Source organism: Portunus trituberculatus, chromosome 36 (assembly GCF_017591435.1).
Source record: "Portunus trituberculatus isolate SZX2019 chromosome 36, ASM1759143v1, whole genome shotgun sequence".
NCBI lineage: Eukaryota > Metazoa > Arthropoda > Malacostraca > Decapoda > Portunidae > Portunus > Portunus trituberculatus.
The window spans coordinates 9755463-9782092 of record NC_059290.1 but is presented as its reverse complement, the minus strand read 5'-3'; the positions used below and the strand labels follow the sequence as shown (position 1 = coordinate 9782092).

The 26630-nt window shown below is 41.1% G+C and overlaps 1 long non-coding RNA gene across 4 annotated transcripts; it reads left to right on the top strand.

Annotated features, from left to right (window-relative positions):
* Positions 1–2372: 2372 nt before the first annotated feature.
* LOC123513430 lies at positions 2373–26630 on the top strand. 4 transcript variants are annotated; one of them, XR_006677365.1, is made up of 5 exons: positions 15848–16476; positions 16631–16923; positions 17021–17293; positions 20376–21043; positions 26570–26630. It is a non-coding gene; the product is annotated as an uncharacterized LOC123513430 (long non-coding RNA). The 4 variants fall into 4 exon arrangements; XR_006677363.1 differs by having other exon boundaries at positions 15849–16476; positions 16631–17293; positions 20376–20679; positions 20778–21043; XR_006677364.1 differs by lacking the exon at positions 15848–16476 and adding an exon at positions 2373–2503 and having other exon boundaries at positions 16631–17293.

The window sequence follows — 26630 nt, the reverse complement described above, 5'->3', positions numbered from 1 at the left end:
AGGCGTTAGGTGTTAAGCATAGGGCGATAGGCGGCGCGGCTAACCATTCTCTTCCAGGTACATGTTAATTATCTAGTCTTCCCCAGTAATGCCTTGGTTAGCGCACCGTGGCGGCGATCCAGGAGCCTCGTGCTGGTGGTGGTGGTGGTGGCGTGGCTGGCTGGCTGGCTGTCTGTCTGTGGCGGGCGTGCACGTGCTATCATATGGTATGTGAATGATTGAGTTTAGTAGGGTTAGTGAAATGATGGCCCTTGACATTCATTCCCAATGCTTGTGGGTCTATTAACTGTTTTCGGTGAGCAGTGACTGTGCGGCGGCAGGGGTGAGGAAGGGAGACGTGAGGGGCGGCCAGGTGGTGGTGGACAGTGACAAGCCTACACGAACATAGTGACAATAGCCATGATAACAACGAAAAGAACAGCGTGTGTGTAGCCTCGGTAAACACGGACACAAGATGGGTTAGGATGTGTGTGTGTGTGGCTGGGGGTGAGTGGGTACCTACTGCTGGTGACGGCAGCAGCCAAGACCAGCCGCATTCTTCACCAGCAGCAAACGTAAGTAACATATTGGTGTAAGTCATCATTTCACGGTGCTGTCATGTCATAATAATCTAACGTTGGTAACCTCCATAACAACATATCAGTGAACTAACACCTGCAGGTACTTCAAAAACCCCAATAATTCAAGCCTTCAATATGTAAACAAGCTAGCCCTCTGACCCGTCACCTCTTTCTCAAGCCATTATCTGCCTCATCTCTCACTCAGCACAGGCCAGACAGGTCACAAAGTGAAGCTACAGATGTACTCTTTCATGTTCGTCGTTGAAATATATCAGCAATTGTCTAATTTGTGTGTGAAGGTGAAGGGGGGACTGGGATGTGACGTCACGAGCCGCCATGTTGTGACGTCATCAGCGGCTCGCGCCCAAATGTCCTGCCGGTCCCAGACTGTCGATCTCCCTATTATTTATATTTGTCTCTGTTCATTTATTTCGAGTCACAAGAACCTTTTGACGGTTTCCAATGATAGTGGGTTGTTTTTGCGTGTGTTCCATGCCTGAGTTGAGTGAAGTGCGGTGATTTATAGAGTGTTTGGGAGTCAGATGAGAGGGCGAAAATACGCTAAAATTTTTCCCTCGCTGTGAGTGATTTTTATTTGAGGTTGTAGCGAAGCGTTTGTGTTTTCAAGAAAGGTTTATGATGGAAAAAGTGTGAAAGGCTCCTGATAAGTTAAATATGTGGACTGTAAGATTGGTTTGTAGCCGTGTTAAAATGTTAAACAACGTCGTTTTTTAAATGTTTATTTTTCTAATTGAGCGTGTTGGCGGGTTTTGATATTTTGAAATGATGGTTATAATTTTTGAAAAGCGTTATCAATCCTGTTGAAGGAAATTGGTGGACTTTGGAATTGTTTTTATGCATGTCGAAGTGTTAACACTTTATTTATTGTGTTTTTTGAAATATTTTCATTATTCCTCATTCCGGTAATATTTTTATATTTTAGGAGTTAGTTTTGATTGGTAACAAGTCAGAATTTCTATATTAGCGGTGTCCAGCTGCCTTTTTGGGAATCCTCATTTTCAAAATGGTTTGCGTAACGTATATAAGTGACATCTTCAAGGGGGGCGGCCCCCAGCTGGACTCAGACCCACATCCCGCTCCTGGCCGGAGGACGTGGAGTGGTTGGTGTGTGTGTGTGTGTGTGTGTGTGTGTGTGTTTGTGTGTGTGTGTGTGTCTTCGTTATCAAGGAGGAGCCCGCCCACCTGACCCAACCCAACACTCGGTCCCAACCGAAGGGTGGGTTTGTGGTAGGTGGATGGTTGTGGTGTGTGTGTGTGTGTGTGTGTGTGTGTGTGTGTGTGTGTGTGTGTGTGTGTGTGTGTGTGTGTGTGTGTGTGTGTGTGTGTGTGTGTGTAATAATAATAATAGTAATAAATAGTTTATTGAGACAAGCAGCTCTGTAGCTGAAAATAAACATTTTACAGGAGAAATATCTTAATATTACATGCTTAAAATTAATCACAAATTTAGTCAGTGTCCACGAGTTAGTTATTTTGATTATTTTGGGCACTGCACTGTTTTTGTATGTGTGTATCCGGGCCTGGCACGTATGGGGAGCGGCTTCTGGTGGCAGACACTGTGGCAGGGAAGGGGAGCTGCCGGAGGGAGTAGGCTCCTGTGGCGCCAGTGGAGAAGCTTTGTGGCGAGCTGGTGGAGGTGGTGTTGGTAGCGAGTCTGAAGGGTGGTGAGGTGTAGGGTGTGGAGGGCCTCCTGGTAGATAGTGTAGTCGTGTGTGTGTGTGTGTGTTTTCCTAAGATTAAGCTTTGTGTATTGTGAATGAGAAAGGGAGGAATAAGTGGAGGAGCAGGCAAGCCACAATAGGTACTCTCACTCCACTTCCGAGTGGAGGTTCCTTGTGTGTGCGCGCGTGGCGTCGCGGTTAGTGAAGTGATGCTGTGCGTTAGTTTATCCTATTGAGTGCGTCTTCCTCGCGTTGGATTTGGTAAGTTGAGGTTGTTATTTAAGCCTCATTATCACAGCAATAAAGTACAAAGCATTAACCTGAACCACGTGACTCCTATACTGATCTCCGTTAATAATGAAATACTAGCTTTGATAAGCACACCACACTAACTCTCTCCTTCTCCTCTTTACAGGTGAGTACCCGTATCACAGGTCACACCGTGGGACTGTCACCGCTGGAGCAACCCTTCGGAATAAAGTAAAGTACGTTAATTACGGTTTGCTAGGCGTTAGGTGTTAGGCATAGGGTGATAGGCGGCGCGGCTAACCATTCTCTTCCAGGTACATGTTAATTATCTAGTCTTCCCCAGTAATGCCTTGGTTAGCGCACCGTGGCGGCGATCCAGGAGCATCGTGCTGGTGGTGGTGGTGGCGTGGCTGGCTGGCTGGCTGGCTGTCTGTCTGTGGCGGGCGTGCACGTGCTATCATATGGTATGTGAATGATTGAGTTTAGTAGGGTTAGTGAAATGATGGCCCTTGACATTGATTCCTAATGCTTGTGGCTCTATTTAACTGTTTTCGGTGAGCAGTGACTGTGCGGCAGCAGGGGTGAGGAAGGGAGACGTGAGGGGCGGCCAGGTGGTGGTGGACAGTGACCGGCGCCACAGTGACAAGCCTACACGAACATAGTGACAATAGCCATGATAACAACGAAAAGAACAGCGTGTGTGTAGCCTCGGTAAACACGGACACAAGATGGGTTAGGATGTGTGTGTGTGTGGCTGGGGGTGAGTGGGTACCTACTGCTGGTGACGGCAGCAGCCAAGACCAGCCGCAGTCTTCACCAGCAGCAAACGTAAGTAATATATTGGTGTAAGTCATCATTTCACGGTGCTGTCATGTCATAACCTAACGTTGGTAACCTCCATAACAACATATCAGTGAACTAACACCTGCAGGTACTTCAAAACCCCAATAATTCAAGCCTTCAATATGTAAACAAACCAGCCCTCTGACCCGTCACCTCTTTCTCAAGCCATTATCTGCCTCATCTCTCACTCAGCACAGGCCAGACAGGTCACAAAGTGAAGCTACAGATGTACTCTTTCATGTTCGTCGTTGAAATATATCAGCAATTGTCTAATTTGTGTGTTATGGAAGCTCAGTGAAGGGAAGGGGACTGGGATGTGACGTCACGAGCCGCCATGTTGTGACGTCATCAGCGGCTCCCGCCCAAATGTCCCGCCGGTCCCAGACTGTCGACCTCCCCTATTATTTATATTTGTCTCTGTTCATTTATTTCGAGTCACAAGCACCTTTTGACGGTTTCCAATGATAGTGGGTTGTGTTTTGCGTGTGTTCCATGCCTGAGTTGAGTGAAGTGCGGTGATTTAGAGTGAGTACTATTCCCTCCCTTTCTTTTGCAGTTCCATTCATGTTTTTTTAATGTTTTTCCTAATATTTTTTCCTGTTTTCTCTTACATTTTCAACAATTTAAGGGCATGCTGTGATCCAGATTTGAAAAATTTATTTAAAAACAAAGTTATAAAATTTATGACTTGAAATTTTGAGGATATTGTAAGCTATAGGTTGTCTTTGAAGTATTTACCTTGTTGTATTGATATGATAATCCAAATATCTTACTTATGGGTTTTAGGGTTCAGATTTTCCTGTATAATCACTCCCAGATCTTTTTCCTCTTTAGTCTTCATTATTTTTTCCTCTCCCATCAAATAGTTCCTTACCGGTCTTCTCTTACTCTTTCCAAGTTCCATTACATGGTATTTGTTGACATTAAACTCCAATTTCCACTCCACTCATAAATCTTGTTTCTATCTTTCTGTAACAGCAAACAGTCCTCCCTGGTTTTGATAACTCTTAGCATCTCTACATCATCACCAAACATATTAATAGAACTGATTACTGTAATGTGAATGTCGTTTACATAAATCTGAAACATAATGGGGGCTAACACTGACCCTTGTGGCACTCTGCTGGTTACTTAACCCCAAGATGAGTATGTATCTCTGATCACAGTTCTCATTTCCCTATCCTTCAAATAATCTCTTGTCCATTGGAGCACGGTTCCTCACAGTCCTCCTACGTTCTCTACTTCCCAAAATAGTCTTCCATGCGGGACTTTATCAAAAACCTTTTTTATATCCAGGTATACTGTGTCCATCATCCGTCTCTGCTTTCCAGTCCTTCTGTAACCCAGAAGTAGAAGCGTAATAAGTTTGATAAACATGGCTTTATATGTGTGTGTGTGTGTGTGTGTGTGTGTGATTTACCTAGGTGTAGTTTTCCAGGCTTTACGCTGGTGTGGCCCTGTCTCCATATCTACACTTATCCAATTTTTCTTTAAGCTCTGCACACTCGTTGCTAACACCACTTCTTCACCCAAACTGTTCCACGTCTCACACATCTTTGCGGGAAACTATATCTTTTTAACATCTCCCAGACATCTTCCCTTCCTCAGCTTTTTACTATGCGATCTTGTTGTTTGAATGTCATATTCTTCTCTCAGTCTAACCTAACCTTGTAATTTTATTTATTGATTTATTTATTTTTAACTGACCTAATCTAACCTAACCAAACATTTGCAGGTCCGCAGAAAACGACACGCTGATTTATTTGAAGTCAAGGATGGAGATTAAAACGGCCTTTAAAAACACCACACCCGTTTTGTCCACCGCCATCACCACCTTCTCCCAGATCAAGGAAGTGTATTACGGACTCACACAAAAGGAAGAGGTGCGAGTGAGTGTGTTTGGATGCATTTGGGTGTGTTTTGTGTCTGTTTGGGTGTGTTTTGAGTGTGTTTGGTGTGTTTTGGGGTTCTTGGGAGCATTTGGGATGTGTTTTGAGGTGTTTTGGATGTGTTTTGAGTGTGTTTAGATGTGTTTTGGTATGTTTGGATATATTCAGGTGTGTTTGAGTGTGTTTGGGAGTGTGTTTCATGTGTTTTGGTATGTTTGGGTATATTGAGGTGTCTTTGGGTGTGTTTGAGTCTGTTTGGGTGTGTTTTGAGTGTGTTTGAGTGTGTTTGAGTATGTGTAGGACTAGAAATCATGGCAGGAAGATTAGAAAACAAGGCTGCAGGTTAGATATAAGAAAATATTTCTTTAGTCATAGGGTGGTAGACTTCTGGAATGCATTGCCAGAGAGGGTTGTAAATAGCACTAGTTTGACAATGTTTAAAAACAGATTAGATAAGCACTTAAATTTATTAGATTTATAGTTATGTATAGTGCTGCATGATAGTTTTTATAAGAAATTTACTATAGTTAAACAAGACATGGGGATCACAGATTGTAGAGGAATTCGCTGCAGGACTTAGCCCTGTTAATGGGCCAAATATTTAGAATTAGTATATAATGTATTGTGTACTTGTAAGTGTATCTTTAAGTACTGATGACGAGGTCGCTGTGCGACTGATACAGGATAAAGTAGATGGGCCCTGGTGGCCCTAATATTTATGTTATGTTATGTTAATTTATGTTAAGTTAATAGAACTATCAGATTACCCTTAAAAACCTGTGTAACTGAAACAATAGTCTTTTGAAAATATAGGTTATATGGCCACCGAGGTGAGACTACCCTTAAAAACCCGAGTGACTGAAATTAGAATCTTTTTAAAATATAGGGTATGTTGCCACAATTTTCAAAGCCCACAGATATGACAAGCCTTTTTCGTAAGAGTTTTTGTGCTGTTGATAGAGAAGATATCATACTAATCTGTCAATAGGGCCATTAAACTACCCTTCAAAACCTGTGAGACTAAAATTAGAATCTTTTTAAAATATAGGGTATGTTGCCACAATTTTCAAAGCCCACAGATAGGACAAGCCTTTTTCGTAAGAGTTTTTGTGCTGTTGATAGAGAAGATATCATACTAATCTGTCAATAGGACCATTAAACTACCCTTCAAAACCTGTGAGACTGAAATTAGTGTCTTTTTGAAATATATGTTTTATTACTAGTCATTGGCAGATGAGAGCACCATAAGGTAGTGGTCCCACCATTTTGTTTATTCCTACTTTCAGTATACTAGTATTAGGCACATAATAGCACCATATTGTAGAGGGCAACATGACAGTATACTAGAGTTTATTCACTGATGGTGGGTTCCTGAGTCACACAGGTGAGGGAGTACAAAATGGGAAACATTTCCAAAGTTCAGTTATTAACAGAATACCTATAGCTATATGTTATGTGGTGCATGCATAACACTCACAGCTGTGACCTGCAAAGCTTCACTATTATTTGTGTGTGTTCACACTGTTGTTAGTGGTTTACACTTAAATCCCTCCTTCATCACCCTCCATCTCGGTCTCTGGCTGTGTGGAACCATTCTTTCATAATGACTTCGACAGAGGCTGCTGCTGTTTTATGCCTATATTCTGGATGCTTGCACACACACTTTCTTAGAAAAAAAAAAAAAAAAAAAATATTAGTCAATTTCTATTTACCTCTTCATTAAATATGGTCACAGTTTCCAAAAACTTGAACATTTGGTTGCATGACCAACACTTTACTATTGCACTACCATCTATACAAGACTTATATTGTAAAGACATTATATAGATATCACTGATATGTTACATGAAACAAACAGCACTCAAACATTTTACTTGAGTGGGAAAGGAGTGCTAGAACAAGCAAGGAGAGAATGTATGGACAGAGGGAGGTGGAGGCTCTTCTGCCATAGCCACCCCGTTATGGGACACTCCTGCAGAGAGTGAGGCATAAGAGAATAGAATAGAGAAATAGATTCAAACAAATTGAACTACTATACTTACTGATAATGGTATCCTGCAACTTCAAGATGGTAAAAACTGTGTTTCTCTCCTTTGCCACAGCAGTTGTATTGCACAGCCAAGGAGTTTGTCACAGCATACCTAAGAATGCACTTTATTGTGTCTTGCAGGTTAGCACCCCTATCACACAAAAATGTGCAATCTGAAATGGAAAAGAAAAATCTGATACCAAATCTAACACACACAATCATTCACAAATAATCACCACTCCAATGCTTACCATAAACTAATTTGAAGTAATATCCCACTCAATTCAAAACTCAAGAAAACTGCTTGTTCAGCTTTATATTCACCCTCGCGTTGGATTTGGTAAATTGAGGTTGTTATTTAAGCCTCTTTATCACTGCAATAAAGTACTAAGCATTAACCTGAACCACGTGACTCCTATACTGATCTCCGTTAATAATGAAATACTAGCTTTGATAAGCACACCACACTAACTCCCTTCTTCTCCTCTTTACAGGTGAGTACCCGTATCACAGGTCACACCGTGGGACTGACACCGCTGCAGCAACCCTTCGGAATAAAGTCAAGTACAAATTACGGTTTGCTAGGCGTTAGGTGTTAGGCATAGGGCGATAGGCGGCGCGGCTAACCATTCTCTTCCAGGTACATGTTAATTATCTAGTCTTCTTCAGTAATGCCCTGGTTACTTTTGGCTAAAATAAGCGTCTTGTGTGTGTGTGTGTGTGTGTGTGTGTGTGTATATGTATTTACCTAGTTGTAGTTTTACAGGGCCTGGGATTTATGTTCGTGTGGCCCCGTCTCCATATCTTCACTTATCCAATCTTACTTTAAGAGTATGCACACTCGTTGCAGACACTACTTCTTCATTTAAACTGTTCCACGTCTCAATACATCTTTGCGGTAAACTATATTTTTTAACATCTCTCAGACGTGTGTGTGTGTGTAAGAGAGTGTGTGTAAGTAAGATTACTATTTTTTTTTTTTTACAGGTCTAATTAATACTTATTTCTTACAGGTCAAACTAATATCTCTCCTTTTCTCTGGCAGGACAAACTAATCTTTCTAAGTTCTTTAAACATATAGTGTTATTCATGCGTTTTTCCTGTTTTTTTGTTTCGGTGCGAAAAAAAAAAATGCTTTTTCCCTCTTTCTTTGGTTTCTCTATATATATATATGCTTTTTTTCATCAATTTTATTGTTCTGAGGCATAAAAATGTAAAATGACTTGAATATAAAAAAAAATTTTCAATCGATAATTTTTTTTTTTCATAAAACACCTGAAAAACATAAATAAGACATTATAAGAAATATAATGTTTTGCCTGCTTTTCTGAGTTTTGGTGCATAAAATGCTGGAAAACACCAAAATAACCTGTTTTTGACATAGTATATCAGTTCCTTAAACAAATATTGTTTAATCATGCGTTTTGCCTGCATTTCTGTGTTTTGGTGAAAAAAAAAGCTGAAAACTACTAAACTAACAAGTTTTTCATACTTTTTCTTTGGTTGTCTCTATATTGGCTTTTCATGAATTTTATCATTTTGAAGCATAAAAATGTAAAATGACTTGAATATACAAAACTTTTAATTGAGGTAGCCTTTTTTTTTTTTTTTTTTTTTTTTTTTTTTTTTTTTTTTTTCATAAAACACCTTAAAAAACATAAATAAGACGTTTTAACAAATATAGTGTTTTTGCCTGCTTTTCTGTGTTTTGGTGCAAAAAACAGCTGAAAACTCCTGAAATAACACTTTGTTCCTCTTTCTTTGGTCTCTCTTTATTGCCTTGTTTTCATCAAGTTTATCGTTCTGAGGCATAAAAATGTAAAATGACCTCAATATACAAAAATTTTCAATCGATAGTTTTTTTTTTTTTTTTTCACCTTAAAAACATAAATAAGACATAAGAAATATAGTGTTATGCCTGCATTTCTGAGTTTTGGTGCATAAAATGCTGGAAAACACCAAAATAACCCATTGTTGACATATTTCAGTTCCTTAAACAAATATTGTTTAATCATACGTTTTGCCTGCATTTCTGTATTTTGGTGGAAAAAAAAAAAGCTGGAAACTACTAAACTTAACAAGTTTTTCTTACTTTTTCTTTGGTTGTCTCTATATTGGCTTTTCATGAATGTTATCATTTTGAAGCATAAAAATGTAAAATGACTTGAATATACAAAACTTTCAATGGAGATAGTCTTTTTTCATAAAACACCTTGAAAACACATAAATAAGAAGTTTCAATAAATATAGTGTTTTATCTGCATTTCTGAGTTTTAGTGCATAATATGCTGGAAAACAATATAATAACCCATTTTTGACATATTTGAGTTCCTTAAACAAATAATGTGTAATCATGCGTTTTGCCTGCATTTTTGTGTTTTGGTGCGAAAAACAAGCCGATATAGAGAAACGAAAGAAAAGTAAGAAACACGTGTTATTTTACTAATTTTCATCTTGTTTTGCACGAAAACACAGAAATGCAGACAAAACGCATGATTACACATTATTTGTTTAAGGAACAGAAATATGTCAAAAATGGGTTATTAAGGTATTTTTGATCATTTTATGCACCAAAACTCAGAAATGCACGCAAAAGACTATATTTCTTTAAACATCTTATTTATGTGCTATTAAGATGTTTTATGAAAAAAAAACTCGATTGGAAATTTTGTATATTGAATTCATTTTACATTGTTACCTATGTCTCAAAATGATAAGATTGATGAAATCAAGCCAATATAGAGAAACGAAAGTAAAAGTAAGAAAAATGTATTATTTTAGTAGTTTTCAGCTTTTTTTGCACCAAAACACAGAAATGCAGGCAAAAACGAATGATTACACAATATTTGTTTAAGGAACAGAAGTATGTCAAAAATGGGTTATATTGGTGTATTCCAGCATTTTATACACCAAAAACTTAGAAATGCAGGCAAAACACTATATTTGTTAAAATATCTTATTTATATGTGTTTTTAAGGTGTTTTATGAAAAAACAAATTTTTTATTTATTTTTTATTTTTTTTCATAAAACACCTTAAAAACAGATAAATAAGACATTTTTTAACAAATATAGTGTTGAATTCCATTTCCCAATTTTTTACTCCATTCCCAGATCTTATTTAGGTCTTCTTGCAGATTTCGCAATCCTCTTTTCGCTTTATAACTCCGCAGTTTCGTATCATCTGCAAACAGATTTATGTAGCTGTTCACTCCTTCTGGCATGTCGTTAATATAAATGTGTGTTTATGTGTTTGTGTATTTACCTAGTTGTAGTTTTACAGGGCCTGGGCTTTACGCTAGTGTGGCCCCGTCTCGACATCTACACTTATCCAATTTTTCTTTCAAACTATGCACACTCGTTGCTGACACCACTTCTTCACCCAAACTGTTCCACGTCCCAACACATCTTTGCAGGAAACTATATTTTTTTTAACATCTCTCGGACATCTTCCCTTCCTCGGCTTTTTACCATGCGATCTTGTTGTTTGAATGTCATATTCTTCTCTCAGTCTAACCTAACCTTGTAATTTTATTGATTTATTTATTTATTTTAACTAACCTAATAAAACCTAACCAAATATTTGCAGGTCCGCAGAAAACGACACGCCGATTTATTTGAAGTCACCACACCCATTTTGTCCACCGCCATCACCAGCACCAGGTCTTCCTTGTCTATTTTTTTAGTGCCATTGACTATCTTGTACATTGTTATTAGGTCCCCTCATTCTCTTCTATCTTGTAAGATTGGCAGTCACATTTCCTTCAGCCATTCTTTGTATATTAGGTCCTTTAGTTCTGGCATCATCTTTTTAGCAATCTTCTGTATCTGTTCTAATCTTCTTATATCCTTTTCAGAACTCGTGGAGACCACACCACAGCTGCATATTCCAGCCTTGGGCGTATCATGCTTGTGATGATTTTTTTCATCATATCTTTGTCCATGAATTGAAATGTCATTCTTATATTTGTCAACATTTTACATGATAATCCAAATATCTTGCTTATGTGTTTTTTGGGTTCAGATTTTCCTGTATAATCACTCCCAGATCTTTTTCCTCTTTAGTCTTCATTATTTGTTCCTTATCCATCAGGTAGTTCCATACTGGTCTTCTCTTACTCTTTCTTAGTTCCATTACGTGACATTTCTTGGCATTAAACTCCAATTTCCACTTCCTGCTCCATTCATAGATCTTGTTTATATCTTCCTGTTGTAACAGCAAAACGTCCTCCCTGGTTTTGATAACTCTTAGCAGCTTTGCATCATCAGCAAATAGATTAATATAACTGTTTACTCCATTGTGAATGTCGTTTACATAAATCTGGAACATAATGGGGGCTAACACTGACCCTTGTTGCATTCTGCTGGTTACTTAACCTCAAGTTGAGTATGTATCTATGATCACAGTTCTCATTTCCCTGTCCTTCAAATAATCCCTTATCCATTCTGATAAGGTTCCTTGCAATCCTCCTATGTTCTCTAGTTTCTAAAGTAATCTTTCATGAGGGACTTTATCAAAAGCTTTTTTCATGTCCAGGTATACTGTGTCCACCATCCGTCTCTGCTTTCCAGTCCTTCTGTAACTCTCGAGTAGAAGCTTGATAAGTTTGATACACATGACCGTCCTGTCCTGAACCCAAATTGTCTGTTCTATATGACTTTTTCTTCTTCCAGATGTTTAACCCATTTTTCTTTGATAATTATTTGACACAACTTCCCCAAAATGCTTGTAAGTGACGCTGGTCTGTAGTTTAGTGGTTCAGTTGCCTTTCGTCCTTTAAATATCGGTATTACCTTGGCTATCTTCCATTCTAGTGGAACTTTCACTTCATTTAGTGAACTTGTAATTATTTCCCAAATTGGTGTGTGTGTGTGTGTGTGTGTGTGTGTGTGTGTGTGTGTGTGTGTGTGTGTGTGTGTGTGTATTTACCTAGTTGTATTTTACGGGAGGGGAGCCTATGGTGGTGTTGTCGCATCTCTGTATCTCACAGTGTCTAATTTTGTGTTCAAGTGGTGGTGGTGGTGGACTTTGCACACACCACCTCTCTGTCCAGTCTGTTCCATATATCTATCACTCTCTCTGTCTTCAGTCTCTTTCTCACCGTTGAAATGTTGCATCCCTTTCTATATTTTATCGCTATTTTCATGGTAACTGTTCTACTGATCTTGCTAACTGCATGCCTCCCTTCCTCCTGTGGCCACGCTGCACAAGGCTTTCTTCTTCCTCTCATTCCTATTCTGTCCAACTCGCTAATGCAAGAGTTAATCAGTACGCTCAATCATTCATCCCTTTCACTAGTAAACTCTGGAACTCCCTCCCTGCATCTGTATTTCCGAATTCCTATAACTTGTCTTCTTTTAAGAGGGAGGTATCGAGGCATTTGCTCCCCTAATTCTGGCTGACGGTTTTGGCACTTTTTGAACTCTTTGGAGAGCCAGCGCTCAAGTGGGCCTTTTTCTAACTTTCTTTTTTTTTGCCCTTGGCTGGCCCTCTTCCCTACATTAAAAAAAAAAAAAAAAAAAAAAAAAAGCTGTTTTTCTTGAAATCTCTTCTGTAGTTCTTTTGTGAGTTTTAGTCTATGTCCACTTGTGTCCCTTGTGTCCCTCTTCAGCAGGTCCATCCTATCAGGAAGCTCCATATTATTCATTATTCTGTAGATGGTCGACAGGTCGCCTCTTTCTCTTCTCTGCTCCAGTGTTGGTCAGTCCAGTCTCTTTTCATACGTAAGAGCCGGCGAGGTTGGGGCCAGTTTGGTGGCCGCTCTTTGTAGCCTTTCAATTTTGGTGATATTCTTCCTGGTGTGAGGTGACCACAGTACTGCTGCATACTCCAGTCGTGGTCTAATCAAGGATGCCAATAACTTTTTCACCATATCTTCATCAATATATGTGAATGCAATTGTAATATTTCTCAGTAAGTTGTAGGTCTCACCAACAATTTGATTGATATGTTTATTGGGGGACATTTCCTTTGTTATGAGAACTCCCAGGTCCTTTTCACTTTCCACCTTCTTAATCTTCTCTTCTCCAAGTTTGTATTGTCTTGTTATCCTATTTTTGCTCTTCTCAAATTCCATTATGCTACATTTGTTAATGTTGAATTCCATCTCCCATCTTTTCCTCCATTCCCATAGTCAGTTATCTGTCCTGCTGTAGAGTTCCACCATCATCGTGCGAGCCAACTTTCTTCAAAAGTTTTGTGTCGTCTGCAAAGAAACTCGTGAAGCTTTAATTTGTGTATGGGTGACTTTTGACGTGCTGGAACGCATTCCTTACTATTACATGTTGTAATGGGTTCGGCATACGGTAATTTTGATTTACGCTAAGGTTTTCAGGAACGCACGTGTACCGTATAACAAGGACTTACTGTATATTGTTATGATATTGTATTTTTGATTGATTGATTTCAGCTTCAATATGGCCTGTGAAGGAAAAGGTTTGTAATCTATTTTCTGTATAGCATGTTTATTGTTAAGTCCTCGTTTGTTAGTGTGTCGTGCATGAATACCTTTTTTCGACCTAACAATTAGTCGTATGTTGTATCTATGGTGGTGTTTGCTTGATTTAGGTTGAACCAATACTAAAGTGTGCTTATTGTGTTGTACAGTTTTGTGCATGAGAAGTGAATGTTATTACCTTGAGGTTTTCCTATTACACTTGTGTGTAGTTTGTATTGCTTTGCTTTACATTGTTTTTGCTTTGCCTCACTGATTATATTCATATCCTTGACCAAATATACTTTATTGCCAGTCTAACTGGTTTTCATGAATGGAAAGACAATGGTATGATTTTTTTTCCTGAATTGAAACATGTTTGTTTGCATTGATGTAGGATACCTAGCTATGTGTTAAAATGCCTAATGTATATTTGACTTGCTTGTGTGACGTCTCTGCTTGATGTGATCAACTATGTAGCTTTTGTCTGCATGTACACCAATTTACTTTTCTCTATATATACCTTACTTCTTTTGCTTGTTACATTTATTGTGTATGGTTCAAAAAACTGAAATTCACTCAACATGTTGTGTTCCATTATAATCATTAGTGACTCAAGTATTTTCTGTTCTGTGAAACTAAGCCCCTCCTCCTACACGTCATTCCTACCCATTATCCTGATAATTACTCAAATGTCAATTTTTCACTGCTTAACTTTTTATCTTTTTTTTTTCAAAGTAATCCCTTTGGAAGAGAATTAAGGGTTAAGACACATTTCAAACTAAGTTGGGCCTCCCACCTTGTTGTTATTTTATGAGAGCCCCTTGTTTGTTTGTTTGTTTGTGTTGCCTTAGGTTAACACCTTTATCATGTAAGACACAGTTTCCCTTACAGTTTTGATCATCACTAGGATTGAGAGACTAACAATTAGTCGTATGTTGTATCTATGGTGGTGTTTGCTTGATTTAGGTTGAACCAATACTAAAGTGTGCTTATTGTGTTGTACAGTTTTGTGCATGAGAAGTGAATGTTATTACCTTGAGGTTTTCCTATTACACTTGTGTGCAGTTTGTATTGCTTTGCTTTACATTGTTTTTGCTTTGCCTCACTGATTATATTCATATCCTTGACCAAATATACTTTATTGCCAGTCTAACTGGTTTTCATGAATGGAAAGACAATGGTATGATTTTTTCCTGAATTGAAACATGTTTGTTTGCATTGATGTAGGATACCTAGCTATGTGTTAAAATGCCTAATGTATATTTGACTTGCTTGTGTGACGTCTCTGCTTGATGTGATCAACTATGTAGCTTTTGTCTGCAGGTACACCAATTTACTTTTCTCTATATATACCTTACTTCTTTTGCTTGTTACATTTATTGTGTATGGTTCAAAAAACTGAAATTCACTCAACATGTTGTGTTCCATTATAATCATTAGTGACTCAAGTATTTTCTGTTCTGTGAAACTAAGCCCCTCCTCCTACACGTCATTCCTACCCATTATCCTGATAATTACTCAAATGTCAATTTTTCACTGCTTAACTTTTTATCTTTTTTTCAAAGTAATCCCTTTGGAAGAGAATTAAGGGTTAAGACACATTTCAAACTAAGTTGGGCCTCCCACCTTGTTGTTATTTTATGAGAGCCCTTGTTTGTTTGTTTGTTTGTGTTGCCTTAGGTTAACACCTTTATCATGTAAGACACAGTTTCCCTTACAGTTTTGATCATCACTAGGATTGAGAGACTAGAGTACCCTGACATAGTTTTCTCTTCAACATTTTTAGAACAATAACAACAATTATTATGAGGAGACAAAGCATGATTAATACATTGAAGTATTCATTATTGTTTAAATATCATATTTAGATACTAAACATGAAATAAAAACATAAATAAACCATTGTTTTTTCCTGCTACCTTTATTGTAAGTGTTGACTCAACACACTACAAAAAGGTACATACACACATACTGTGTATGTACGAGTACCTTTGGGCATGTGTATATTGGACTAAGGACTCCACCCTCTGGTTTTCCAAGCTCAAAGACTTCCTCAGAGGAGACTGCACCTTGAAACCAAACCTGTGCTGTTCTATTGTACAAATAGTCCCTGATCCACCCTAATAATCTACCTTTTACACCTTTGAGAATGAGTTCGTCTATAATAATAACATCTTTGTTGGCCCAGTCGAAGGCACCCTTGAGATCAACGAAAGCTCTAAGGCTAGTATTAACGCTTTGGCCACTAGGTATACGATAAAGGAAGATTAGAACATGGCTAAGGGATGCTGGCGTTGGGTAGCCTGTACGTGACGGAGAAGCAGAGACGAGGGAAGGGAGGCGGAAGGTTGAAGGTAGCCCGGCAGGGTGGATGGGACAAGGGGGAGTGTGTGGCGTGAGGATAACAAGCAGTTAGCAGCGTCTTGTTCCATGTCCCTGTGCGAAAGTATGGCAAGAAAACAAATCGAGTGCGGTATATAATTAATCTCCCACCAATCTCATCTTTTTCTTAGCGCTGAAATGTGTCTCGGTGAGCACAAAGTTAGTGTGATCTTATAGTGAGGTGTGGATGTGAGGGCGTGAGGTGGGAGTGTGTCAGCCAAAGGAAGGGCAGCGCATTCGAAGACAGCCGAGGTGATCCCACACCAGCTGAACATATCCTCGGCCTTTTGTCTTGTGGCGGCGGGCGAGTGAGGTTCCTTGTGTGTGTGCGCGTGGCGTCGCGGTTAGTGAAGTGATGCTGTGCATTAGTTTATCCTATTGAGTGCGTCTTCCTCGCGTTGGATTTGGTAAGTTGAGGTTGTTATTTAAGCCTCATTATCACAGCAATAAAGTACTAAGCATTAACCTGAACCACGTGACTCCTATACTGATCTCCGTTAATAATGAAATACTAGCTTTGATAAGCACACCACACTAACTCTCTCTTTCTCCTCTTTACAGGTGAGTACCCATATCACAGGTCACACCGTGGGACTGTCACCGCTGGAGCAACCCTTCGGAATAAAGTAAAGTACGTTAATTACGGTTTGCTAGGCGTTAGGTGTTAGGCACAAGGCGATAGGCGGCGCGGCTAACCATTCTCTTCCAGGTACATGTTAATTATCTAGTCTTCCCCAGTAATGCTTTGGTTAGCGCACCGTGGCGGCGATCCAGGAGCCTCGTGCTGGTGGTGGTGGTGGTGGCGTGGCTGGCTGGCTGGCTGGCTGTGGCGGGCGTGCACGTGCTATCATATGGTATGTGAATGATTGAGTTTAGTAGGGTTAGTGAAATGATGGCCCTTGACATTCATTCCCAATGCTTGTGGCTCTATTAACTGTTTTCGGTGAGCAGTGACTGTGCGGCGGCAGGGGTGAGGAAGGGAGACGTGAGGGGCGGCCAGGTGGTGGTGGACAGTGACCGGCGCCCGCCACAGTGACAAGCCTACACGAACATAGTGACAATAGCCATGATAACAACGAAAAGAACAGCGTGTGTGTAGCCTCGGTAAACACGGACACAAGATGGGTTAGGATGTCTGTGTGTGTGTGGCTGGGGGTGAGTGGGGTACCTACTGCTGGTGACGGCAGCAGCCAAGACCAGCCGCAGTCTTCACCAGCAGCAAACGTAAGTAATATATTGATGTAAGTCATCATTTCACGGTGCTGTCATGTCATAACCTAACGTTGGTAACCTCCATAACAACATATCAGTGAACTAACACCTGCAGGTACTTCAAAAACCCCAATAATTCAAGCCTTCAATATGTAAACAAACCAGCCCTCTGACCCGTCACCTCATTCTCAAGCCATTATCTGCCTCATGTCTCACTCAGCACAGGCCAGACAGGTCACAAAGTGAAGCTACAGATGTACTCTTTCATGTTCGTCGTTGAAATATATCAGCAATTGTCTAATTTGTGTGTTATGGAAGCTCAGTGAAGGGAAGGGGATGTGACGTCACGAGCCGCCATGTTGTGACGTCATCAGCGGCTCCCGCCCAAATGTCCCGCCGGTCCCAGACTGTCGATCTCCCCTATTATTTATATTTGTCTCTGTTCATTTATTTCGAGTCACAAGCACCTTTTGACGGTTTCCAATGATAGTGGGTTGTGTTTTGCGTGTGTTCCATGCCTGAGTTGAGTGAAGTGCGGTGATTTAGGGTGTGTTTGGGAGTCAGATGAGAGGGCGAAAATACGCTAAAATTTTTCCCCCCGCTGTGAGTGATTTTTTATTTGAGGTTGTAGCGAAGCGTTTGTGTTTTCAAGAAAGGTTTATGATGGAAAAAGTGTGAAAGGCTCCTGATAAGTTAAATATGTGGACTGTAAGAGAGGTTTGTAGCCGTGTTAAAATGTTAAACAACGTCGTTTTTTAAATGTTTATTTTTCTAATTGAGCGTGTTGGCGGGTTTTGATATTTTGAAATGATGGTTATAATTTTTGAAAAGCGTTATCAATCCTGTTGAAGGAAATTGGTGGACTTTGGAATTGTTTTTAAGCATGTCGAAGTGTTAACACTTTATTTATTGTGTTTTTTGAAATATTTTCATTATTCCTCATTCCGGTAATGTTTTTATATTTTAGGAGTTAGTTTTGATTGGTAACAAGTCAGAATTTATATATTAGCGGTGTCCAGCTGCCTTTTTGGGAATCCTCATTTTCAAAATGGTTTGCGTAACGTATATAAGTGACATCATCAAGGGGGGCGGCCCCCAGCTGGACTCAGACCCACATCCCGTTCCTGGCCGGAGGAAGTGGGGGTGTTTGATTGTGAAAGAGTGTGTGTGTGTGTGTGTGTGTGTGTGTGTGTGTGTGTGTGTGTGTGTGTGTGTGTGCGTGCGTGTGCGTGCGTGCGTCTTCCGTTATAAAGGGGGAGCCCACTCACCAGACCCAACCCAATACTCGCTCCCAGCCGAAGGGTGGGTTTGTGGTAGGGTGGCTGGTTGTGGTTGTAGTTTGTGTGTGTGTGTGTGTGTGTGTGTGTGTGTGTGTGTGTGCGTGTGCTTGCGCGCGCGTGCGTGCATGTGTGTGTGTGTGTGTCCGTTATCAGGGGAGCCCACCACCTGACCCAACCAAACACTCGCTCCCAGCCGAAGGGTGGGTTTGTGGTAGGGTGGGTGGTTGTGGTTGTAGTTGTGTGTGTGTGTGTGTGTGCGTGCGCGCGGGTTTGTGTGTGTGTGTGTGTGTTTGTGTGAGTGTTGTGTGCGCGTGCGTTTGTATGTGTGTTTGTGTGTGTGTCTTCGTTATCAAGGGGGAGCCCACCCACCTGACCCAACCCAACACTCGCTCCCAACCGAAGGATGGGTTTGTGGTAGGATGGGTGGTTGTGGTTGTAGTTGTGTGTGTGTGTGTGTGTGTGTGTGTAATAATAATAACAATAATAAAGGATTTATTGAGACAAGCAGCTCTGTAGCTGAAAATAAACATTTTACAGGAGAAATATCCTAATATTACATGCTTAAAATTCATCACAAATTTAGTCAGTGTCCACGAGTTAATTATTTTGATTATTGTGGGCACTGCACTACTTTTTTGTATGTGTGTATCCGGGCCGGGCACGTATGGGGAGCGGCTTCTGGTGGCGGACACTGTGGCTGGGAAGGGAGCTGCCGGAGGAGTAGGCTCCTGTGGCGCCAGTGGAGAATCTTTGTGGCAAGCTGGTGGAGGAGGTGTTGGTAGCGAGTGTGAAGGGTGGTGAGGTGTAGGGTGTGGAGGGCCTCCTGGTAGGTAGTGTAGTCGTGTGTGTGTGTGTTTTCCTAAGATTAAGCTTTGTGTATTGTTTGGGTGGTAGCTTTAAGATAACTTTGTTATTTTCTTTAGTTTGCTTGTTTGTTTGTTTTATTTTGTGAGTTACTGTGATAATAATATTGTGTGTGTGTCTGTCTTGTCTGTGTGGGCATTGGGGAGAGATAGAGAGGATGTTAGAAGAAAACGATCACGCGAAATTTTGGCAAGCGATTAACTGGGCCAGGGAACTAATGGTTTTGTTTTACATTAATTCTCTTTCACTCGTTAACATTTGGTTTTAGGTCAGTGTTGGATGCCTGAGAAGAGAGTTTATATTGTCTAATATTTTTCGAAAGAAATATAAAGTGGAAATGGCTGGATGTTTTGGTAGCGTTATAAGTGGAAATGTTTATATACATTTTATATACTTAATTTAGACAGTTTTTTAAAACTAGTTAAGCAGGAGATGTTTTGATGGTTTGGATACTAATTAAAGTATCTATCAAGTCATAAAAAAGTAAGCTCCCTCCCTACCGCCCAGTTCGTCGATATTTTGCCTAATATCTAGTGATTTCTACGTGTTTTCCTGTGTTTCTTGGCTCAGGTGTGTAGATATTAGTAGCAGAAGGAAGAAGGAAAGAGAGATAAAGGAGGGTGAAGAGGAAGGAATGAGAAAGGGAGGAATAAGTGGAGGAGCAGGCAAGCCACAATAGGTACTCTCACTCCACTTCCGAGTGGAGGTTCCTTGTGTGTGCGCGCGTGGCGTCGCGGTTAGTGAAGTGATGCTGTGCGTTAGTTTATCCTATTGGTGCGTCTTCCTCGCGTTGGATTTGGTAAGTTGAGGTTGTTATTTAAGCCTCATTATCACAGCAATAAAGTACAAAGCATTAACCTGAACCACGTGACTCCTATACTGATCTCCGTTAATAATGAAATACTAGCTTTGATAAGCACACCACACTAACTCTCTCCTTCTCTTTACAGGTGATTACCCGTATCACAGGTCACACCGTGGGACTGTCACCGCTGGAGCAACCCTTCGGAATAAAGTAAAGTACGTTAATTACGGTTTGCTAGGCGTTAGGTGTTAGGCATAGGGCGATAGGCGGCGCGGCTAACCATTCTCTTCCAGGTACATGTTAATTATCTAGTCTTCCCCAGTAATGCCTTGGTTAGCGCACCGTGGCGGCGATCCAGGAGCATCGTGCTGGTGGTGGTGGTGGTGGTGGCGTGGCTGGCTGGCTGTCTGTCTGTCTGTCTGTGGCGGGCGTGCACGTGCTATCATATGGTATGTGAATGATTGAGTTTCGTAGGGTTAGTGAAATGATGGCCCTTGACATTGATTCCTAATGCTTGTGGCTTTATTTAACTGTTTTCGGTGAGCAGTGACTGTGCGGCAGCAGGGGTGAGGAAGGGAGACGTGAGGGGCGGCCAGGTGGTGGTGGACAGTGACCGGCGCCACAGTGACAAGCCTACACGAACATAGTGACAATAGCCATGATAACAACGAAAAGAACAGCGTGTGTGTAGCCTCGGTAAACACGGACACAAGATGGGTTAGGATGTGTGTGTGTGTGGCTGGGGGTGAGTGGGTACCTACTGCTGGTGACGGCAGCAGCCAAGACCAGCCACAGTCTTCACCAGCAGCAAACGTAAGTAATATATTGGTGTAAGTCATCATTTCACGGCGCTGTCATGTCATACCTAACGTTGGTAACCTCCATAACAACATATCAGTGAACTAACACCTGCAGGTACTTCAAAAACCCCAATAATTCAAGCCTTCAATATGTAAACAAGCCAGCTCTCTGACCCGTCACCTCTTTCTCAAGCCATTATCTGCCTCATCTCTCACTCAGCACAGGCCAGACAGGTCACAAAGTGAAGCTACAGATTTACTCTTTCATGTTCGTCATTGAAATATATCAGCAATTGTCTAATTTGTGTGTTATGGAAGCTCAGTGAAGGCAAGGGGGACTGGGATGTGACGTCACGAGCCGCCATGTTGTGACGTCATCAGCGGCTCCCGCCCAAATGTCCCGCCGGTCCCAGACTGTCGACCTCCCCTATTATTTATATTTGTCTCTGTTCATTTATTTCGAGTCACAAGCACCTTTTGACGGTTTCCAATGATAGTGGGTTGTGTTTTGCGTGTGTTCCATGCCTGAGTTGAGTGAAGTGCAGTGATTTAGTGTGTGTTTGGGAGTCAGATGAGAGGGCGAAAATACGCTAAAATTTTTGCCCCCGCTGTGAGTGATTTTTTATTTGAGGTTGTAGCGAAGCGTTTGTGTTTTCAAGAAAGGATTATGATGGAAAAAGTGTGAAAGGCTCCTGATAAGTTAAATATGTGGACTGTAAGAGAGGTTTGTAGCCGTGTTAAAATGTTAAACAACGTCATTTTTTAAATGTTTATTTTTCTAATTGAGCGTGTTGGCGGGTTTTGATATTTTGAAATTATGGTTATAATTTTTGAAAAGCGTTATCAATCCTGTTGAAGGAAATTGGTGGACTTTGGAATTGTTTTTAAGCATGTCGAAGTGTTAACACTTTATTTATTGTATTTTTTGAAATATTTTCATTATTCCTTATTCCGGTAATGTTTTTATATTTTAGGAGTTAGTTTTGATTGGTAACAAGTCAGAATTTATATATTAGCGGTGTCCAGCTGCCTTTTTGGGAATCCTCATTTTCAAAATGGTTTGCGTAACGTATATAAGTGACATCATCAAGGGGGGCGGCCCCCAGCTGGACTCAGACCCACATCCCGTTCCTGGCCGGAGGATGTGGGGGTGTTTGATTGTGAAAGTGTGTGTGTGTGTGTGTGTGTGTGTGTGTGTGTGTGTGTGTGTGTGTGTGTGTGTGTGTGTGTGTGTGTGTTTGTGTGCGCGTGCGCGTGCGTGCGTCTTCCGTTATAAAGGGTGAGCCCACTCACCAGACCCAACCCAATACTCGCTCCCAGCCGCAGGGTGGGTTTGTGGTAGGGTGGGTGGTTGTGGTTGTAGTTTGTGTGTGTGTGTGTGTGTGCGCGCGTGTGTGTGTGTGTGTGTGTGTGTGTGTGTGTGTGTGTGTGTGTGTGTGTGTGTGTGTGTTATCAAGGTTATCAAGGGGAGCCCACCACCTGACCCAACCAAACACTCGCTCCCAGCCGAAGGGTGGGTTTGTGGTAGGGTGGGTGGTTGTGGTTGTAGTTGTGTGTGTGTGCGTGTGTGTGTGTGTGTGTGTAATAATAATAACAGTAATAAAGGGTTTATTGAGACAAGCATATCTGTAGCTGAAAATAAACATTTTACAGGAGAAATATCTTAATATTACATGCTTAAAATTCATCACAAATTTAGTCAGTGTCCACGAGTTAATTATTTTGATTATTGTGGGCACTGCACTATTTTTGTATGTGTGTATCCGGGCCGGGCACGTATGGGGAGCGGCTTCTGGTGGCGGACACTGTGGCTGGGAAGGGGAGCTGCCGGAGGGAGTAGGCTCCTGTGGGGCCAGTGGAGAAGCTTTGTGGCAAGCTGGTGGAGGAGGTGTTGGTAGCGAGTGTGAAGGGTGGTGAGGTGTAGGGTGTGGAGGGCCTCCTGGTAGGTAGTGTAGTCGTGTGTGTGTGTGTGTTTTCCTAAGATTAAGCTTTGTGTATTGTTTGGGTGGTAGCTTTAAGATAACTTTGTTATTTTCTTTAGTTTGCTTGTTTGTTTGTTTTATTTTGTGAGTTACTGTGATAATAATATTGTGTGTGTGTGTGTCTGTCTTGTCTGTGTGGGCGTTGGGGACAGATAGAGAGGATGTTAGAAGAAAACGATCACTCGAAATTTTGGCAAGCGATTAACTGGGCCAGGGAACTAATGGTTTTGTTTTACATTAATTCTCTTTCACTCGTTAACATTTGGTTTTAGGTCAGTGTTGGATGCCTGAGAAGAGAGTTTATATTGTCTAATATTTTTCGAAAGAAATATTAAGTGGAAATGGCTGTATGTTTTGGCAGCATTATAAGTGGAAATGTTTATATACATTTTATATACTTAATTTAGACAGTTTTTTAAAACTAGTTAAGCAGGAGATGTTTTGATGGTTTGGATACTAATTAAAGTATCTATCAAGTCATAAAAAAGTAAGCTCCCTCCCTACCGCCCAGTTCGTCGATATTTTGCCTAATATCTAGTGATTTCTACGTGTTTTCCTGTGTTTCTTTGCTCAGGTGTGTAGATATTAGTAGCAGAAGGAAGAAGGAAAGAGAGATAAAGGAGGGTGAAGAGGAAGGAATGAGAAAGGGAGGAATAGGTGGAGGAGCAGGCAAGCCACAATAGGTACTCTCCTCCACTTCCTTGTCATGTCATAACCTAACGTTGGTAACCTCCATAACAACATATCAGTGAACTAACACCTGCAGGTACTTCAAAACCCCAATAATTCAAGCCTTCAATATGTAAACAAGCCAGCCCTCTGACCCGTCACCTCTTTCTCAAGCCATTATCTGCCTCATCTCTCACTCAGCACAGGCCAGACAGGTCACAAAGTGAAGCTACAGATGTACTCTTTCATGTTCGTCGTTGAAATATATCAGCAATTGTCTAATTTGTGTGTTATGGAAGCTCAGTGAAGGAAGGGGACTGGGATGTGACGTCACGAGCCGCCATGTTGTGACGTCATCAGCGGCTCCCGCCCAAATGTCCCGCCGGTCCCAGACTGTCGATCTCCCCTATTATTTATATTTGTCTCTGTTCATTTATTTCGAGTCACAAGCACCTTTTGACGGTTTCCAATGATAGTGGGTTGTGTTTTGCGTGTGTTCCATGCCTGAGTTGAGTGAAGTGCGGTGATTTAGTGTGTGTTTGGGAGTCAGATGAGAGGGCGAAAATACGCTAAAATTTTTCCCCCCGCTGTGAGTGATTTTTTATTTGAGGTTGTAGCGAAGCGTTTGTGTTTTCCAAGAAAGGTTTATGATGGAAAAAGTGTGAAAGGCTCCTGATAAGTTAAATATGTGGACTGTAAGAGGGTTTGTAGCCGTGTTAAAATGTTAAACAACGTCGTTTTTTAAATGTTTATTTTTCTAATTGAGCGTGTTGGCGGGTTTTGATATTTTGAAATGATGGTTATAATTTTTGAAAAGCGTTATCAATCCTGTTGAAGGAAATTGGTGGACTTTGGAATTGTTTTAAGCATGTCGAAGTGTTAACACTTTATTTATTGTGTTTTTTGAAATATTTTCATTATTCCTCATTCCGGTAATGTTTTTATATTTTAGGAGTTAGTTTTGATTGGTAACAAGTCAGAATTTATATATTAGCGGTGTCCAGCTGCCTTTTTGGGAATCCTCATTTTCAAAATGGTTTGCGTAACGTATATAAGTGACATCATCAAGGGGGGCGGCCCCCAGCTGGACTCAGACCCACATCCCGTTCCTGGCCGGAGGATGTTGGGGTGTTTGATGTGTGTGTGTGTGTGTGTGTGTGTGTGTGTGTGTGTGTGTGTGTGTGTGTGTGTGTGTGTGTGTGTGTGTGTGCGTGTGTGTGCGTGCTGCGTCTTCCGTTATAAAGGGAGCCCACTCACCAGACCCAACCCAATACTCGCTCCCAGCCGAAGGGTGGGTTTGTGGTAGGTGGGTGGTTGTGGTTGTGTGTGTGTGTGTGTGTGTGTGTGTGTGTGTGTGTGTGTGTGTGTGTGTGTGTGTGTGTGTGTGTGTGTGTGTGTGTTATCAAGGGGAGCCCACCACCTGACCCAACCAAACACTCGCTCCCAGCCGAAGGGTGGGTTTGTGGTGTGTGGTGTGTGTGTGTGTGTGTGTGTGTGTGTGTGTGTGTGTGTGTGTGTGTGTGTGTGTGTGTGTGTGTGTGTGTGTGTGTGTGTGTGTGTGTGTGTCTCCGTTATCAGGGGAGCCCACCACCTGACCCAACCAAACACTCGCTCCCAACCGAAGGATGGGTTTGTGGTGGTGGTGGTTGTGGTTGTGTGTGTGTGTGTGTGTGTGTGTGTGTGTGTGTGTGTGTGTGTGTGTGTGTGTGTGTGTGTGTGTGTAATAATAATAACAGTAATAAAGGGTTTATTGAGACAAGCAGCTCTGTAGCTGAAAATAAACATTTTACAGGAGAAATATCCTAATATTACATGCTTAAAATTCATCACAAATTTAGTCAGTGTCCACGAGTTAATTATTTTGATTATTGTGGGCACTGCACTATTTTTGTATGTGTGTATCCGGGCCGGGCACGTATGGGGAGCGGCTTCTGGTGGCGGACACTGTGGCTGGGAAGGGAGCTGCCGGAGGGAGTAGGCTCCTGTGGCGCCAGTGGAGAAGCTTTGTGGCAAGCTGGTGGAGGAGGTGTTGGTAGCGAGTGTGAAGGGTGGTGAGGTGTAGGGTGTGGAGGGCCTCCTGGTAGGTAGTGTAGTCGTGTGTGTGTGTGTGTTTTTTTCCTAAGATTAAGCTTTGTGTATTGTTTGGGTGGTAGCTTTAAGATAACTTTGTTATTTTCTTTAGTTTGCTTGTTTGTTTGTTTTATTTTGTGAGTTACTGTGATAATAATATTGTGTGTGTGTGTGTGTGTGTGTGTCTGTCTTGTCTGTGTGGGCGTTGGGGACAGATAGAGAGGATGTTAGAAGAAAACGATCACGCGAAATTTTGGCAAGCGATTAACTGGCCCAGGGAACTAATGGTTTTGTTTTACATTAATTCTCTTTCACTCGTTAACATTTGGTTTTAGGTCAGTGTTGGATGCCTGAGAAGAGAGTTTATATTGTCTAATATTTTTCGAAAGAAATATAAAGTGGAAATGGCTGGATGTTTTGGCAGCGTTATAAGTGGAAATGTTTATATACATTTTATATACTTAATTTAGACAGTTTTTTAAAACTAGTTAAGCAGGAGATGTTTTGATGGTTTGGATACTAATTAAAGTATCTATCAAGTCATAAAAAAGTAAGCTCCCTCCCTACCGCCCAGTTCGTCGATATTTTGCCTAATATCTAGTGATTTCTACGTGTTTTCCTGTGTTTCTTGGCTCAGGTGTGTAGATATTAGTAGCAGAAGGAAGAAGGAAAGAGAGATAAAGGAGGGTGAAGAGGAAGGAATGAGAAAGGGAGGAATAAGTGGAGGAGCAGGCAAGCCACAATAGGTACTCTCCCTCCACTTCCTCAATATTTTGCCTAATATCTCGTGTTTTCTAAGTGTTTTGATGTGTTTCTAGGCTCAGGCGTGTAGATGGGAGCAGGAGAAGAAAGAACAAAGGAAGAGGACGAAGAAGAAAG